Source organism: Canis lupus, chromosome 36, assembly GCF_003254725.2.
Source record: "Canis lupus dingo isolate Sandy chromosome 36, ASM325472v2, whole genome shotgun sequence".
In the NCBI taxonomy this organism is placed as follows: Eukaryota; Metazoa; Chordata; class Mammalia; order Carnivora; family Canidae; genus Canis; species Canis lupus.
Genome location: NC_064278.1, coordinates 18885299 through 18903487, shown reverse-complemented (window position 1 = coordinate 18903487; position 18189 = coordinate 18885299). Strand labels below are relative to the sequence as shown.

The 18189-nt window shown below is 48.4% G+C and overlaps 1 protein-coding gene across 31 annotated transcripts in view; it reads right to left on the bottom strand.

The window, feature by feature from the left end:
- Window positions 1–18189, bottom strand: part of LOC125754439 (basic proline-rich protein-like) — a 139159-nt gene that overhangs the window by 103157 nt on the left and 17813 nt on the right. For 10 of the 31 annotated variants that reach the window (XR_007408656.1, XR_007408665.1, XR_007408657.1 and 7 more), the window contains one exon: window positions 13667–14004. The exons of 19 other annotated variants lie outside the window; for them this stretch is intronic. The gene's annotated coding sequence lies outside the window, so the exon portion shown is untranslated. The remainder of the gene's footprint in view (window positions 1–13666; window positions 14005–18189) is intronic. 2 more of the 31 variants (XR_007408660.1, XR_007408654.1) reach the window with 1 other exon arrangement.

Here is an 18189-nt window from a genome sequence, read left to right as displayed (position 1 = left end):
TGCGACGCAGGCAGGTAAGTGCTGATGGGGGTGCATTTATAGACTGAGGGTGGACGCAGAACTATCCAGAGCTCTGATCTCTAGGTCTTCTCTTTTTCTGCCCCTAGGTGTCAGAACTGGGAGGTTGTTTTTGTGTTGTTGTTGTTTTTTTAATCAGAAATTATGTTAACATTTAAACGAATCAGATGGGGTCATCAGGGAGCGATTTTGAGGCTGGGTGGCAGCTGGCAGTGTTGGCTTCGGCCACTAGGGACCACATGGCCATTGTATTCCTCCTGGGGGTAGTGGCGCCAGGCAGAGGGGCTCAGGCATCCTCGCCCGCTGCCCCCCTAAACCTACCCCATCCTAGGAACCGGGTCTTGTCTTCCAGCCTCAGTTTCTTCCCCTGGCTCTCAAACCACCATGTTCGAGGTCATTTCTCCCAGAGCTGCTACTTGAGTTCTAGGCCCACGCCTGTTCTTGGGCCACCGCAGCCACCTGAGGTCTCTCCCTCCACCTCTACCCAAATTCCTCCAGTCCCACCACTCAGGGCTGTCCTTTGCCCAAGGGAGAGTCTCTGCTGCCCGGGTTTTCCAACTAAACCTCCTTGCTGCTGGCTAAGGGCTTCCCCCACCACCACCCACCTTCGGATCACTGCTGCCAGAGGTTATGCTCCTATTCCTACAGCCTGAGTTCTCCGACTCTTGCCCCCAAAGTCGCCCCATGCTGCCACCTACCGCCGCCTGCGTATACCAGTCACCACAGCCATGGTCTCTCCTGCACCTGTGCCACTGCCTTAATTTCTTCCCACCACCCCTGCTGGGTCTGTCCTCACTGCAGCCCATGTTCTCCCTCTGTGGCAGCCCAAGGTCGGCCTCAAGGCTCCCCTTCATAGCTCTTCCCCCCTTTCCTGCCTGCTGATTTACCCCGGCCTCCCAGCTGGGTGGCTTGGTCTTTCCCCGACTCCTCATCCTGTCACTGTCACCACTGCGCTGCAAGAGCCAGGCAGGGGTGGGTTGGGGCCCAAGCATGGTGCCACCTGCTGGGGTGCGGCCACAGGTGGGGGGAGGGTAGCAGGCTCTGAGCCTGCTCGCGGGAGGATCTCCAGCAGCTCAGCCGTGTGGGGCTCCTGGAGTAACCAGACCGTGCCTGCCTCTTCGCGGATGGTGGCCACATGGCCTGGGCAGTGGTCCTTGTCATTTTCAGCCTGCAGCTTCCGGTCCTCCTCACTTTCCTCTAACTTCTCCAAGCTGGTTCTTGGGTCGCTGCTAAGGATGTGCTTGGGCCCTGAGTAGGGAGGGGTCGGGTGGGGACTGGAGCCATGCAGGCAGCAGGCCAGGAGCACACCGGGTGGCCCATGCTCTGCTGTGGAACCCAGTGTGTGCCACACAGAGCTTCTGCACCATGGATGCCTCTGCAGGCTGGCTGCTAAGTGCAGGGCTGTCTGGCCCAGCTCGTCCTGCAGGCCCAGGTACTCAGTGCCAGCTGCAGAGCCTAGCAAGAGACCCAGGAAGGGTCCGTGCCAATGAATCACCTTCAATTGTAGTACTGGGGCCCTATCTTCAGTGCTGTAGCCAAAGACAAAGTGTGTCCACAGCAGCAGCCCTGGCCCACTTCTGCCCAGCGCTGGTCCTCCCAGGGTCAGAGTCTGGATCCCATGAGCCCAGGTCACTGTCACACCATTCATGTGCATCCACAGCCTCCCCAAGCCAGTGCCCTTGCTGTGACCCCCAAACCATAGCCCCTAAGTCTTTTGTTCCGGTGGTTTCTGTGAGGAAAGGGTGCCACAAGCTGGGTGGCTTAAAACAGAAATTTATTCTCTCCCAGCTCTGAGGACTGCTATGGACTGAACGGCAAACTCCCCAAATTTGTACACTGAAGCCCTAACCCTCGGTGTGATGGTATTTGAAGATGGGGCGTTTGGGAATTTAGGCTTAGATGAGGATGACAGAGTAGGCTCCCCACAACAGGATCAGTGCTTTCGAAGGAGAAACACTTGTTCTCTTCCCCACTCGCTGCCATATGAAGACACGGCGCACAGGCGGCCACCTGCAAGCCAGGAGAGGGCCCTCACCAATGCCCAGCCACGCTGGCATCCTGACCTCAGATTCCCAGCCTCCAAGACTGTGGGAAAATAAATTTGTCGGTTAAGCCACCCACTCTGGTATCTGGTTATGGCAGCATGGCTAAGACAAGGCCTGAAGTCCAAAATTGTGGTGTTAACAGGCTGATTCCCTCTGGGGGTTCCGGGGAGAATTAGTTCCATGCCTCACTTGTGCTTCCGGTGGCTGCTGGCAGCCCTTGGGATCCCTTGGCTCATGGCAGGACTCCACCCTCTACCTCCATCTTCACGTGCTGTCTTCTCTGTATCTTCTCCTTTTTTTTTTTTTTTTTTTTGAAGATTTATTTATTTATTCATTCATTCATTTATTTATGATAGACACAGAGAGAGAGAGAGAGAGAGAGACGCAGAGACACAGGAGGAGGGAGAAGTAGGCTCCATACTGGGAGCCCGACGTGGGACTTGATCCTGGGACTCCAGGATCACGCCCTGGGCCAAAGGCAGTCGCCAAACCGCTGAGCCACCCAGGGATCCCCATCCTTTTCTGTCCTTTATAAGAACACTTGTCATTGGATTTAAGACCTACCCTAAACCCAGGATGATCTCATCATAAGATCCTTCACTCGGTTACAACTGCAAAGACCCTATTTCCAAACAATATCACATTCACAGGTACCAGGGGTTGGGACTGAGACATACCTTTTGAGACCACTAGTCAACTATAAGCACTAAGAAAGCAGTGTTGGAGAGAGTGGCTGTGGGAAGATGGGAAATCCTTCCAGGAAACCCCAGAGGGAGCCAAGATTGGAGAACGCATGCCAAGCTAGACTCCTGCAACCTCCCAAAATAGACTCAGCATTTCACCCCTGTACCCTCAACCCACCACCCCTCCCCTTCCCCAACCAGGAGAGAATTGAAAAGCAGCTAAGCCAACTCATGGTGCTCTGTGGCCTGCTGGCACTGCACTGGTCATTTCAAAAGCCCAGGGGAGAGCAGAGTCGGTAACCTCCAACCTCCTCCACCCCAGCTTGAAGCTGGCAGCACCCAGAGGAGCTTTTCAAACACACAGGAAGCACTGGGAGGAGGCCCCCCAAAGCCCTTGGTCAATCAGGTGATATCCACCCCCCAATCAGCCTACAGGGCCTGGAGCACCAGGAGTCCCCCAGCTAGGGCAGGCCTGGTAGGAAAGTCTCCTTCCAAAGCCCATGCCAGCTAAGTCAGCAAGAGGCCTCAAACCCAGTGGCCAGTGGTGAAGAGAGGACCCTGCAGGCTTCAGTAAATCCTTTACACTGGTGTGAAGCTTTACAGCTCACAAAACGCTCTCCACTCTCCTACCCCCTTCAATCTTCACTGTGCCTGGTTAGGTGGAGACTGCACTAAAGTGGTTCCCACTGGACACATGAGACAGCTAAGGACTAGAGAGCAAAGTGCCAGGAGTGTCTCAGCAAATATAAAGCAGAGCTGCTAACTGCCATGTGTATTCTGGATTGGAATCTGGAACAGAAAAAGGACCTTGGTGGAAATGAGGGGAGATCTGAATAAAGTCTATTACTTAGTTAAGATTATTGTACCAATCTTAATTACTTAGTTTTGACAAATGTACCATGGCTCTATGAACACTGATGGATGCTGGGTGAAGGGCATTTGGGACCTCTTGGTTCTACTGGTATAGTTTGCAGGCTTGTATCTCCCCAAAACTCAAGTTGAAAACTCAGACCCAGTGTGATGGTATCAGGAGGTGGCGCCTTTGGGAGGTGACTAGTCATGAGGGTGGAGCTCTCATATGACATGGATGATCTTGTTAAAGATGCCCCAGGGAGCTAGCTCATCCCTTCCACCTCATGAGAACACAGCCAGAAGACAGCAGTCTGCAACTCTAAAGAGTGCAGTGGAACCAGAACCTAGTGAAGCCCACACCCTGATATTGGACTTCCAGCCTCCAGAACCGTGAGAAATAAATTCCTGTTTATTAGGCCACCTAGTCTGTGGTACTATGTTACAGCAGCTCAAACAGACTAAGACAACTATATCTGTAAATCTAAAACAGTTCCCAAAAACTGCAAGCCATAGACATTGTTTGGTGACACCAGGAGTGGGAGGAGGGGTGAGTTATTGCTTAATGGTATAGTTTTATTTTGGGGTAATGGAAAGTTGTGGAAGTGGAGAGTGGTGATGGTTGCAGCCTTGCAGATGTACTTAGTGCTGCTGAAATGTGCACTGCAAGATGGTTAAAGTGGTAACTGTTGTGTGTACTTTGCCACAATAGAGTTACTAGTTGCCTCTTGGAGGACTACTACCATCTCTCCCCACCAACATCCCAGGCTCCTAGCTCCCTCCTCCAACCAAGCCCCAGCCCAGGGGAAGTGTCCCACTTCAAATTTAAACCACTTTGTGGAAGTGGCCCACCCAGCACTCAGGGGGCCTACAACAAGGGGAGGGTGGTGAGCAGAATGAGGAGGGGTCTCCTTGTTCTCTCCTCCTCTTGGGGCACTTCCCCAAATCTTTCTTCTCCCACTATCAGCCCGTGAAGGCCCTCCTAAGATAGTCTGTCAAGGGTGTATTCTTTAGTTAGAAAAGTAAACCTCTTGAACAATCTTTATTTTTTGAACATCAACTTGACAAAATGTTTTTAAGCCTATGGTTCCATTTTCCTTTCTAGAGCCTGTTGCCAGAGACCATGTTTCATTTTACAGTATTTCCTCATGTACCTGTCTGCTTTCGACTTCTACACTTTGGAATCTTCCCAAAGAACAAAGATTGTAGTTTATTTATGTTTATACTCTCAGGTATTAAGTAGGTGCTCCAAAAATTTGTTGAATCAATGAAGAGATGAATGAATGGTTAAGCAACCTACATCGTCTTTAGAGTCCCCTTATTCTCCAACATCCTACCTTGGTATAATTGGTCCAAACAGTGCCTACAGCTTCCGGCTTCCGTTGTGTCACTGTGAATTCCTTACATATGCATGTTTGTGACTATGCACACCATAAGGCTTTCCAACCTGAGAATATGTATAGTTCTAGGAAAAACAGATCCATGAGCCCTTCTTACAACCCCTCTAAAGCCATCTACCTGGACTGCAACTGATCCGCATCACAAACACCAAATCCATCTGTAAAGGCCCTTCTCAAAGGCCTTTGACTCCAGAACTCCCCGCATCCCAACCCGGCCTGCACCCACCATCCCTTCTGGCAGGTCATGGCCTATATACTCTTATTTTTCTTATCACATATACGAGGCCTGATCTCCAGGATGTCTGCTTCACTGAGTACTTTATGGATGTACATTACCTGTCCTCAGTAAGACTTCCCTACCTGAAGAAGGCAGTTTGGGTTCCTGCTACCCACACTTCTTGGGGGACCTTGCCTGGGCAAGTTACTTAACCCTTTTGAGTCTCAGTAAAAAATGTGGATAGCAGTGTCTCCTCCAGGGTGCTAGAAGAATTGGGCAATGCTTTGGAGGTGCCCCTGAGATAATACCCTCCAGGGCAAAGGCTGTGTCCTAAACACAGCCTTTGGTATTTCCTCCCTGAAGCCCAGGAGAGGACAGGGTACATATATTCATTCAATTTTTGTTATATTTTTATTGAGGTATAATTTATATATAATAAAAATCACTATTTGAAAGTGTACAATTCAGTGTTTCTAAAAGTATATTCATGAGGCTGTGTAACCATCAATTCCAGATAATTCCAGAACATTTTCTTTTTAAAGATATTTATTTATTTATTTATTTATTTATTTATTTATTCATTCATTCATTCATTCATTCATTCATTCATGAGAAACACAGAGAGAGAGGCAGAGACACAGGCAGAGGGAGAAGCACTCGACCCTGAGACTCTAGGATCATGCCCTGAACCGAAGGCAGACACTCAACTGCTGAGCCACCCAGGCGTCTCCCAGAACATTTTCATCAACCCAACTCTGATACATTTCTTTCAAGTTTTATTTGGCTTTTAATGAATCAAAGTATATTTTGACTACATCTCACTAAGTATAATTACTCTATTTTATAATTACTAATAGTATTTACTACATACCAGGCACTGTTTTGAGGACTTTACAAGTAATAAATCCAGCATGCTACGTTCTCATGAAGAAGCTGAGACATGGAAAGGACAGGAATCGTGCCCAAGACCACAGAGCTAGAAACAGCCCAGCTGCAATTTAAACCCAAGACACCTGAGTCCATGTTCTTCACCACACTTACTACCTCTTGACTAGAGCATTAAGATTTAACAACCAGCCAACCAAAAACAAGGAACAAACAACTTTTAAGTATTAAGACCCCAATTCTTCCTCCTTTTTTAGTTTATCTGTCACCCTTGGGTGTGATATTTTTTCTAAACACAAATGAATTGCCCCCTGACCTTGGACTAGGCTCTGCAGGGGACACAAAAATCAAGAAGGCCTGGTCCTGGAGCGCCTGGGTGGCTCAGTCCATTAAACATCCAACTCTTGATTTCTGCTCAGGTCATGATTTTAAGGTCATGAGACTGAGCTCCACGCTCAGCACCGAGTCTGCCTGAGATTCTCTCCTTCTCCCTGTGCTCCTCTCTGCCTCAAATAAATTAATCTTTTAAAAAAAGATCTTATTTATTTATTTGAGAGAGAGAGAGCAGCACGAGTGGAGGATAGGGGAGGAGCAGAGGAAGAGGGAGACGCAGGCTCCCCACTGAGCAGGAAGCCAAACATTGGTCTCTATCCCAGGACTCAGAGACCCAGGCACCCCCACACCACTAAGTTCTGATTACTATAAATACCATGTGTTCTTTCTTTTTTTTTTATTTTTTTTATTTTTTTATTTATTCATGATAGTCACAGAGAGAGAAAGAGAGAGGCAGAGACACAGGCAGAGGGAGAAGCAGGCTCCATGCACTGGGAGCCCGACGTGGGATTCGATCCCGAGTCTCCAGGATCGCGCCCTCGGCCAAAGGCAGGCGCCAAACCGCTGCGCCACCCAGGGATCCCCATGTGTTCTTATTCAAGATATACACTTGGGTTCTGGCTACCTCATTGTCTTTTTTTTTTGTTTTGTTTTGTTTTTTTTTTGCAGCTCCTGGTGAAAGAAACCATACATCCCAAGTTTGAAGGCCTGGACTCAGCCAACATCTCAGGTAGACTTTGTTTTTTTTTTTTTTTTTTTTTTTTAAAGATTTTATTTATTTATTCATAGAGACACAGCTAGAGAGAGAGACAGAGACACAGGCAGAGGGAGAAGCAGGCTCCATGCAGGGAGCCCGATGTGGGACTCGATCCCGGGGTCTCCAGGATCACACCCTGGGCTGCAGGCGGCGCTAAACCGCTGCGCCACTGGGGCTGCCCTCAGGTAGACTTTGACCTTCATGAAAACTTGATGGAAATGGCTGTTATCTCAGGTTTGTGGCCAACATATGAGGCCTTGAGGCAATTTCCTTTTTTTTTTCAACTTTTTTTTTAAAGATTTTATTTATTTATTCATGAGAGACCCAGAGAGATAGAGAGAGGCAGAGACACAGGCAGAGGGAGAAGCAGGCTCCATGCAGGGAGCCTGACATGGGACTGATCCCCGGTCTCCAGGATCACACCTCACGTTGCAGGCAGCGCTAAACCGCTGCGCCACTGGGGCGGCTCTTGAGGCATTTTCCTAACAGAGCTTCCAATACTGGGAAACCCTGGATTTGTTTATGGCCCTGAAGAACCCCCTCCCCCCCCAGCCTGGTCTAAGGTGTTTATAATATATTTCAAATGCTACCTTTTCTTCCTGCTAATCATATAATTTAGGAGAAATTCCTTTAGGAAAACAATGCACCACTGATAATAATGCTATTATATTGTAATAGGATTTTTCGGTTGGTGGGCCATTTTAGGGAGGGTGACACAATACACTGCACTGTAATTTGAGAAGATGGGCCAAACCTAGAGAAATACCATTTTAGTTAAATAAACTAGGCAGCAGCTCCCTCTTGTGCTGAAAAGTAAGTATCGCAGCCACTGAACTAATGGAAAATCATCCCTTAACGCACATAAAACTTGCTTAAACGAAGAGCTGTTCCCAAATATTTTAAGCCTAAGAAAAGCGTAGTGCTCAGTAAGTCATTTTTAACCAGAACACCCACTGCCAATAATGTTTGATTAATCCTTCAAACATTTATTGAGCACTTACTGGATACCAGATCCTCGGAACGCTAGAGCGATGTACACGGTCGCTGCTCCCAAATTGCGCACAAGGGCTGGTCCACCGAGATGTCATCTTTCTCAGAATGCTTGTCCTGGCCCCCTGTCCACTAGCCCTCTATCTCCTCGGACCCTCCCCCTCGCACCCAAAGATAGGCTTCTCATGCCTCTCCCCTCTTCTTCCCGTTATCAAGCAGTTTCTTATCACCCTATTGGACTGGAACCTCTTTGAGGGCAGCAGCCACATCTGATTCACTCGGTTTCCCCACAGCCCCTCATTCTGCCTTTGTCCAGTTGGTATCCAAATGCATATCTGTTCAATTTAATCTAATTCAAATCAGAAAGCAATAAAGCTCCTCAGCTAATTAAAAACAGATTCTAATGGAGAACAGTATTTTAGCAGCTTTGTGTACATAACTCTCAGAAATGGAGATGTAGCCATGTGTTTAGTTGCTGCCAAAATGGATGCTGAATTCTTCTAATCACATTTTTTTGTGGTATAAGGGTACAAAGGGAAACTAAGACTTATTTTACCCTAGAATCCATGATGTCAGAAAGAGCTTGCTCCACACCTTCCCTTCTGCCATGAAAGGATGCTGGACTGCACAGGTGCTCCCTGCAGGCACCATGTCAGATACCTGAATGCCTGCTCTGGCCTCGCCACCCGGGGCGGACAACATTCTGAACCCATGGTGCCCAGACTTGGGGATTTCACATTAAATATATTCTAAAAAATCTTTTTTCAGGGACTGACATATAGTTACCAATATCATATTCTGTTAACTATGAATAGAGCTTCAAGTCATCATTTATGATTCTTCATTTTATGGAAAAAAATGAATTTTAACACCAGGAAGTAAAAAAAAGTCATAATCTCAGAATACTTTTTTTTTAAAGATTTTATTTTTAAGTAATCTACACCCAATGTGGGGCTGGAACTCACAACCCTGAGATCAAGTGTCGCATGCTTGGACACTTGGGTGGCTCCGTGGTTGAGCGTCTGCCCCTACCTTTGGCTCTGGTTGTGATCCCCAAATCCTGGGATCCAGTCTCACAATGGGCTCTGTGTCTCTCATGAATAAATAAATAAAATCTTAAAAAAAAAAAAAAGGGGGTCGCACGCTCTACTGAGTTGGCCAGGCCAAGAATTTTTTTTTGTTGACTACATTGAACTCTAGATCGGAACCACACACTTGGATCAGGGAACTGGAGAAAGTGGAGGGTGCCTGGGGGCACCCACCTAACACATCTTCTGCCCACCTTTCTCCTCTATTGGATTCAAGAGTTTCTTTTTATGTGCTAATTCTCTCACTCAGCGGTGCCTCGTAGTATGTGAGAATGTTCAAGAAACCACCTCCTAGAGAAGAAATGGGTAGGAAATATCAGAAAGGGCGACAGAACATGGAAGACTCCTAACTCTGGGAAACGAACTAGGGGTGGTGGAAGGGGAGGAGGGTGGGGGGTGGGGGTGACTGGGTGGCAGGCACTGAGGGGGGCACTTGACGGGGTGAGCACTGGTGTTATTCTGTATGTTGGCAAATTGAACACCAATAAAAAATAAATTTATTATTAAAAAAAAAAGAAACCACTTCCTGGGGGACAGGAGCTGAAATGGAAATCAGCTGATGCCAAAACCCAAGCACGGAAAGAGGTAGGTGGCAGATGGGTGTTAGGTGGGTGCACTTCTGTCCACCCCTCACTTCCTCCCATGTTTGGGTCCAAGTGTGTGGCCTGGGTGGCCGGGCAGCAGGGGGTTTGTGGGAGAGCCTTGTACGGGTGAGGGGGAAGATGGGGAGAGAGAAACAAAGGAACTGACCCCACGTTGGGGAGTGGCCTTCTCTCCTCTCCCGACCACCAGGCGAACAGCACAGAGTAAGCGCTTGCAGCTGCACCAGCTTTGCTTTTTCAAAAAGCCTTTCAGATAGTTCTTTATCCTGATTGCAGCCACACAACCCCGCCAGCTGATTTCAGGAAGGGGCTGAGGTTGGCTTTCTCTCCCTTCCACTCCAGGACTCAGATTAGAGAAGAAAAGGCTCTCGGTGGCTCCTCTCAGACAGAGCTACAGGGATGCTTGCACATGTGTGTGTAGGAGCTTAGACTGAAGGCCTGTGGGCAGCAATATGAAAGAAACCCACCAAGAAGTGCTAAAGGACCTTAAAATTTGCACCCCTCACGTCACTCCTTCCATCATGCTACATACACCACCCTCTCCCCAAAGAGAGTCTCTCTGTGAGGTGTCAGAAGGGGCTGACAGCCCCAGGCCCGACTGAGAGGCCAGCCCTCCCAGGGACAGCCCAGGTGCTCACATTAGTTAGTCATGGCTCTGCAGTGTCCCAGGAGAGCCCTGTCACAAAGGGCAGGTGTCCCTGTGAGTCAGGACTAAGGCCTTGGGGCAGCTGCCCCTCCCGAGGGGCCCATGGAAGCCCAGTGTCCACTCCTTCCTATAGCCTGAGGGTGTACTGCCAAGTGTGTGGGTGGCTGTGGCTCATCTCCCTCCTTTTCTCACACCAATAGGAGAGGGAAAGCTCTTAAATCCACTTTTGAGCTAAAGAAAAAGACCTGCTAGCCTTTTCTGGCCACACCAAGTCATTAACTTCAGCTGAGAAGGTTAGGTTCCAGATAGACAACCCCAAACCTTTGTATCAGTTGCCAGCCACTACCCTCCCACCTTCACGGCATTGAAAATACAAGTCATCACCTTGACCATTAGCTTTCCAATCGCCTCTTCACTCTTTCCCCCATAAGGGTCGTTCTGTCCTTAGTCTCTCTCTTTTTTTTTTTTAACTTATTTTTATTTATTTATGATAGACATAGAGAGAGAGAGAGAGAGGCAGAGACACAGACAGAGGAGAGAGAGAAGCAGGCTCCATGCCAGAAGCCTGACGCGAGACTCGATCCCGGGACTCCAGGATCGCGTCCTGGGCCAAAGACAGGCGTGAAACCACTGAGCCACCCAGGGATCCCCTGTCCTTAGTTTCTTAAGAAAACCTCTAGGCCCTGAAATCAAAGGGGGTCCTCTTTTGGAGGACCTCATCCATCCTCAGCAGGATCTCTCAGTCACCCTTTTTTTTTTTTTTTTTTTTTAAAGATTCTATTTATTTGAAAGAGAGTGAGTGAGAGAGAGAGGGAGAAGCAGACTCCTTGCTGACCAGGGAGCTCAATTTGGGGTCATGACCTGAGCAGAAGGCAGACACTTAACCTATGGAGCCACCCAGGTGCCCTCTTCGTCACCTTCCATCCTTTCCATCACCTCCCTCGCCCTCATGCAGGTCCTCTTCCCCTTCTCCAAAGGCCAGCCTCAAACTCCGGGGGAGAAAAACAGTAATGCAACAGTTTGCTTCCAGGAGGCAAGCCCTTCCCTGGCATTAGTAGCAACAGAGTTTTACTTTTACCATTTAACTTCCTGCGGCCCAATACTCAGACAAGAGTTGCCAGAGAAAGTACAGTATAGCCACTTAAGCTGGAATTTCAGATAAACAAATAATTTAGCGTAAGTACATCCCATGCAGTATTTCAGACAGGCTTTCTTTTGGTAAACCTGGCAATCCTATCTTAAGCAGATGTAAAAATCAAAATGATTTGAAACTATCCCTCACCTCACAGCTCGCATGTGCTCTTTACTTGGGGAGACCGTGGGGCCCGCTTTGTGGGCACGCTGGTGGTCCTGGTGTACTTACTAACAGCACCCCCATTTATGCTCTCATGTGTCGACCTTACACACTTGCAACGCACCTTCCACTTTAACTCCCGCTACAGCCTTACGAGAAGAGGTTTTATTTTCTTCATTTTGCAGACAAACCAATAATTTTCAAAAGAAATAAACAAGTAGTCTAATGTCCTACGGGAAGCGAGGAAGCAGCAGTACCAGGATACGTGGGCAGGTATGGCCAACTCAAAGCCCTTCTTGGCACAGACCTCGCCTTTAAGAGAGAGGCTGTTGGAGCTGCTAGGAACAGAAGTCCCCACCTCCCGCAGTGGCTCACCCTCTAGACTAGTCACCATCCCTTCGGGACCTGGACCCAAAATGATGTGCAAGATTCTGCTCCTAGCAATGGCTTCTGCCCACAGGCCATGATTTAGCCGAAAATGATGACGGAGCCTCGCTCTGTGAGCAGAGCCCAGGCCGGGTGTGAAGACCCTTCATACCTTAAAAGGGAATGTTTCTCTAAGTGGGGGAGAGGGTTGGGGGCGATGAGGATCAAGGAGGGCGCTTGTTACAATGAGCGCTGGGTGGCTGGGTGTTGTATGAAGTGCTGAGTCACTACACTGTACACTTGAAACTAATGTTACAGTGCATGTTAACTGGAATTTTATTTTATTTTTTAAGATTTTATTTGTTCATGAGAGAGAGAGAGAGAGAGAGAGAGAGGGGCAGAGACACAGGCAGAGGGAGAAGCAGGCTCCATGCAGGGAGCCTGATGTGGGACTCGATCCCAGGACTCCAGGATCAGGCCCTGGGCTGAAGGCAGCGCCAAACCACTGAGCCACCCGAGCTGCCCACTAACTAGATTTTAAATAAAAAAATTTTTAAAAGGATATGCTTCTTGTGGTGACACCAGAATTATCAGGAGGAACTGTGCAAGAGGGTGTCAGAGGCAACCATGAGATGGGGTGCACGCAGTCGTCTCTCTTTCAGTCCTAACATCGCAGTCTGGCTGCGCGGGAAAGACCCAAGACGGAGAGAGGGCGCCCCTTTGGCCATCACGCTTAGAACAATATTCTTCTTTCACCATCACCTGGCACACCTAGACTATGCACTCATCATGTGGCAGGCAAAACACTAGACACCCCATAAACCTGATGGCGAGCTCGGCAGAGGCGGCCCAGCCTCACGGGGCTTAGGGTCCCCTGGGGAACCAGGGGAGTCGCCCGGAGAGGGTCAGGCCCGTGTACTCACCTGGCCGGCCTGCACTCCCTCCTCTGCCTGTAACAGTGTGGGTCCTGTCCTCCGTGGTACCGACGTTGTAGCCCAGGAAGCTCCTGCCCTTGCTCGGTGGGCAGCAAGGGGCCCAGGGCTCCCGTGGGACAGGGACACACCTGAGCCTGAAGTGCGGCCTCCAATCAATACATGCGCACTGACAAAGCTAAAATGCGCCTGCAGCACCAGCCCCTTGGCTGCACATCCCACTCTACGCTCCAGCATCCGCAAGAGCTAGGCACGGTCATCGTTACGCTAGAAGCACAGAGGAACCGGGGACTCGGGACACTGAAGTGACCGTCTAGGTTACACGGGCAGACCCCGCTCCAGGGGTGGCAGCTGGGATGTGACCCCGGCAGTCTGGCTCCCGCTGAACCTGGCCCACATGAGGCTCCGTGAGGGGCCAACGTGGCATAAGCGTGGGGCTGGAGAGCACAGACAGCAAACGCTGAAGGGCATTTCCACGTGCCGGGGCCATCCTGGCTCCCACCACGACCCTCGGCGCTAGGGTTTTACAGTTGACACACACACAGAGGCTAAGGAACTTACCCAAGTGACACGGTGAGCAAGTGGCAGATGTGTCAGTGCTTCTCAGTCAGATCCTCCTGACTTTTACTATGTGTATGAATCACCTGGGGAATCGCGTTAAACCACGGGTTCAGACTCAGTACGTCGGGGGCTGGGCCCCAAACTCTGCGTAACTAAGAAGCTCCCATGTGATGCCGATGCTGCTGGTCCATGGGTCATCTTTAAGCAGCGAGGCCTTATGCTATCTCGCCTCCTGGTCGTTCAGCTGTTTTATCCTCAACTGAGCATTTCCAAATGACTCAGCGTGTTAGCGGCATCATTTTAGCCAATTTTCATTGAGGGCTTCTCTGTACCAGGCCCTGTATGGAGAGCTTTCCATTAAATGAAGTAGGATACAATTAGTGTCCCCATCTTACACATGAGGAAACCGAGGCCCAGAAAGTTTAGAGAACCTGCCCAAGGTCACAGAGACAGCAAGTGGCAGAGCCGGCCCCACTGGTTCCGGCAAGATGCCTGCAAAGCAGAGAAGCGGAAGCGTTTCTAGCTCATGTCTGTGGAGAACACCCAGGTGGAGAGAGCGTTCAATGTTTTAAAGCAAGGCCTAGAATCCATCTGGTTCTCGTAACACAGAGTCCAGTGCCTCTTCCCTCTTCCCTTCCTGAACCTTGAGCAAAAAGATTTCAGTAAGAGATTTCTTCTTTCAGACAGAGCTGAAGGAGTCCTTAACCAAGCCATCATCATCCCTCAGGGACTTGAACTTGCCTAGCTCAGCTGTCTCCCTTTTCAAAGTCCATTATGCTGGTTAGAATCCCTGGAGGCCTGTAGCATCAGGGGAAGTAACCAGAGGCCTCCAGAGCTCCTGGGGAGCCCCTGCCATTGCAGACCAGAGTACACCTTCCCAGTTACTTATCACTAATTCAATTCAACAGCAGTGGTGGCAGCTCCTCAAGCCCAAGACCTGCTGTGAACCTTCAAGGACTCTGTGGTTCTCCTGCCCTGAACCCTTGGGCCCCAGCTACTATCCCCTCTCCTCTCCCTGCTTTATTAGGTACTCATCTCTTCTTTCCTCAAACTGGCTTTCCAGAAAGGATCCTTTGAATTCTAAATTGATGCCAGATAATGCTCAAACAATTGCATCAGTTATGTCAGGTGCAGGGTGGGGGGTGGGATGGGGACAGAGGTCTCAGAGATTCCAAAGATTCCTGCCCTTGGGAAGTTCACAGCTTAGTGGGGGTAACAAATACAGGAGGAATTTCCTGAGAGAGGTAACTTCTCAGATGTAAGCACATCAAGGGCACTGCGGAGGCCCAGAGGCATCGGAGATGCTATCACAGGTGAATTCTGAAGACTGGGTCAGAGGCAGCCAGTGCAAAGGTATCTCCAGCAGAAGCAACAGCGTGAGCAAAAGCACAGAAGGACAGACAGCTCAGGTATTTTGTACTTTGGGGGCATAAAATACAAAACAAGGAGTGGCCAAAAACGAGACAGAAGAACAAAATAAGAGTAACGTCAAGGAAGTCCCCAGTTACCACATCAAGGAGCTTAGACCTGCTTCTCCAGGCAGCTGTTCTCAAATCATTCCTGAGGGTCCCATTTGGAAGGCTGAGCACAGACATGTGAGCGCCCACCCTGCGGTCTCCACCGCCACCAGGGCAGCTTTTTGCCCCCTTCTGCTTTACATATTCAGTGCTCTGCACACTCTGGTGTGAAGACAAAGTTCTGTTGCCAAAAGACATGGGCAACCAACTTCTGTACCTGATAGGACACTGAATCCTGATAGGATTTCAGGGATAAGGGGATCCCTGGGTGGCTCAGTGGTTTAGCGCCTGCCTTCGGCCCAGGGTGTGATCCTGGAGTCCCGGGATCGAGTCCCACATCAGGCTCCCTGCATGGGGCCTGCTTCTCCCTCTGCCTGTGTCTCTGCCTCTCTCTCTCTCTCTGTGTCTGTCATGAATAAATAAATAAAATCTTTAAAAAAAAAAAAAAGGATTTCAGGGATAAGGAAGAGGATGCACTTGGGGTTTTGTCTAATTGGTGGACGCCTGGGAAACACCCTCTTGCCAGAGGCCAGGAAGTGGCTGTTTCGTTTTCTAGTTCGATTCTGTGATGAGTAAGGAAGCAGGAGCTGCTTCCTTCCTTCCTTCCTTCCTCGCTGGACCCCACAGTCCACAACGGCCCCCCACGCCCATTCTCTCCAGCCCAGCCTGCAGGGTCTTCTGACTCCAGTGACCCTGGATACGAAGCTGGCGCTTACAGGAAACGGCAGGCCCCACAGCACTGACCCTGCTGACAATATCTGTCCATCCTAAGGCTTTTCTGGTGTCGGCCACTGCTTACCTCGATTATTAACAGCACATTTAAGCTGGTCTCGTCTTCCCTTGCAGCCAGAGACTTGGCTCTTCCAGACTCCACGCCTCCCCCACCCCACACCCCATCACTTGGTCAGGTAATGATTATTCCAGTTCTCTTAAGCTTACCACATAGACCCAGTCTAGTCCCTCAGCCCCTAATCACGGCTGCTGCTCAGCCGGACGCCCCCCTCTTCATACCGCCTGGCTGGTGCTGCCTCGGCCCCAGAAGGCAGCCTCAGTAAATCATCCTCCAGCACCCCCCTCCGAGGGTGCTCATCAAGCCACCACCAGGGAGTCCCTGAGCCAGCTGAAGCTTACTTTCTCCGTGGGAAAGCATCCCTCCAGACAGCAACAAACATTTTGAAGGTGCATGGTATCCATAAAAATGTCTGAGGATGCAAACCCCCAACAGATTGAGATTGATTTCCTTATAGATTATAATTATGTATTGCTGTACATATTTAATGTACACAAATACAAATTAAAGCAAGTGAGTTAAACAATATTTTTTAATGTTTTATTAACGACACGTTTTTGCTCTCACTAAAAAATGGAAATGTTCTAAGAGGGTTAGACTTAAATATGCCTCACTTAAAGAAATCAATAGACTCTAGTTTGCAGAGCAGTTTTAGGTTTATAGAAAAACTGAGCAGAGAGTACAAAGAGTTCCAATGTATCCACTCAACACTTTCCCCTTCCCAGTGGCCCATATTAATAATATCTCATATTAGTGTGCTGCATTTTCTATAAAATTATAAGCCACTGTTGATACATTATTATTAACTAAGTCCACAGTTTACCTTAGGGTTTACTCTGTGTTGCACATTCCATGGGCCCTCATAAATGTGTAACATGTATCCACCATTACAGTATCATATAGAATAATTTCATTGCCTTAAAAATCCCCTATGCTCCACCTATCCATCCCTCTCCCCTCCCCTCAACCCCTAGCAGCCATGATCTTTTGTCTGCTATATTATTATCACACCCTGGGCTGCAGGCGGCGCTAACCGCTGAGCCACCCGGGCTGCCCCACGCCTTGCTTGTGAAGCACCTGACTGGCACAGCAGAAGTTGAGGTCTCACAGAGGTTAGTGGCTACAGACGGGGAAGGCCAGCATTGGGTGTACTGAGGAAATCACAATTAATTTTTCAGTCCCAGTGACCTGTTATGTAAAGATCTTTGTGAAATTTGGCTGGCAAATTTCTCTTCTCCTAAAGTCAATCATTTACTCATACAAGCTCATTAGAAGCAGATACATTTTATAATTTCAACAAAGGGCCCAGATGTCTCCCTTTCTAAAATACTTTGGAAGATGTCAAGCAGATTAAAAATTCCTCTACAAGCTTTTAAAGTATACAGATATAACAGTTTTAACGGGGGCACCTGGGTGGCTCAGTGATTCAGCGACTGCCTTTGGCTTAGGTCGTGGTCCTGGGGTCCTGGGATTGAGTCCCGCATCAGGTTCCCCACGGGGAACCTGCTTCTCCCTCTGCCTGTCTCCCTCTCTCTCTCTCTCTCTCTCTCTTTCTCTGTGTGTGTGTCTCTCATGAATAAATAAAAAATTTTTTAAAAAGTTTTTAACAGGTAGTAAACTTGCTTATTTTCTTTAAAACTAAATCACTGGATGATGGAAACATTTCTAAATGCTTGTTTTCAAAATTACTTTTGCCATAGTATAAATTTCTTTTCAAAGGCTATTTCTCTCTCATCATTAAAACGTCACTTTACATTAAAGGGACAGATTAAGGGAGCTTTATTATTTCTAAACTATTTGGATAGGGAGCACAGTGCTTAGTGCCACTTATGGAAAAGATCAAATTTAGAACCTTGCCTTTTTGAAAAAGAAGAGTGTATATAAATTTGAAGTTAAAAAAATTTTAAGTTTAATAATATCTTTAAGTACTTTCACGTAGATAATAAATTTTTGCAAATTAAAGATTTTCAGTCTTCTCCATCATGAGATGGAGAACCTATGAAGATTCTGTTTATTAATTTTAGTACTCTTATTTCAACACATTTTATATATATTTAACTTTTGTGACTTTTAAGAGTTTTTTTTCCCCTAAAGATTTTTATTTCTTCATGGAGAACACAGAGAGAGAGAGGCAGAGACACAGGCAGAGGGAGAAGCAGGCTCCCTGTGGGAAACCTAATGTGAGACTCAATCCCAGGACCCGGGGATCACAACCT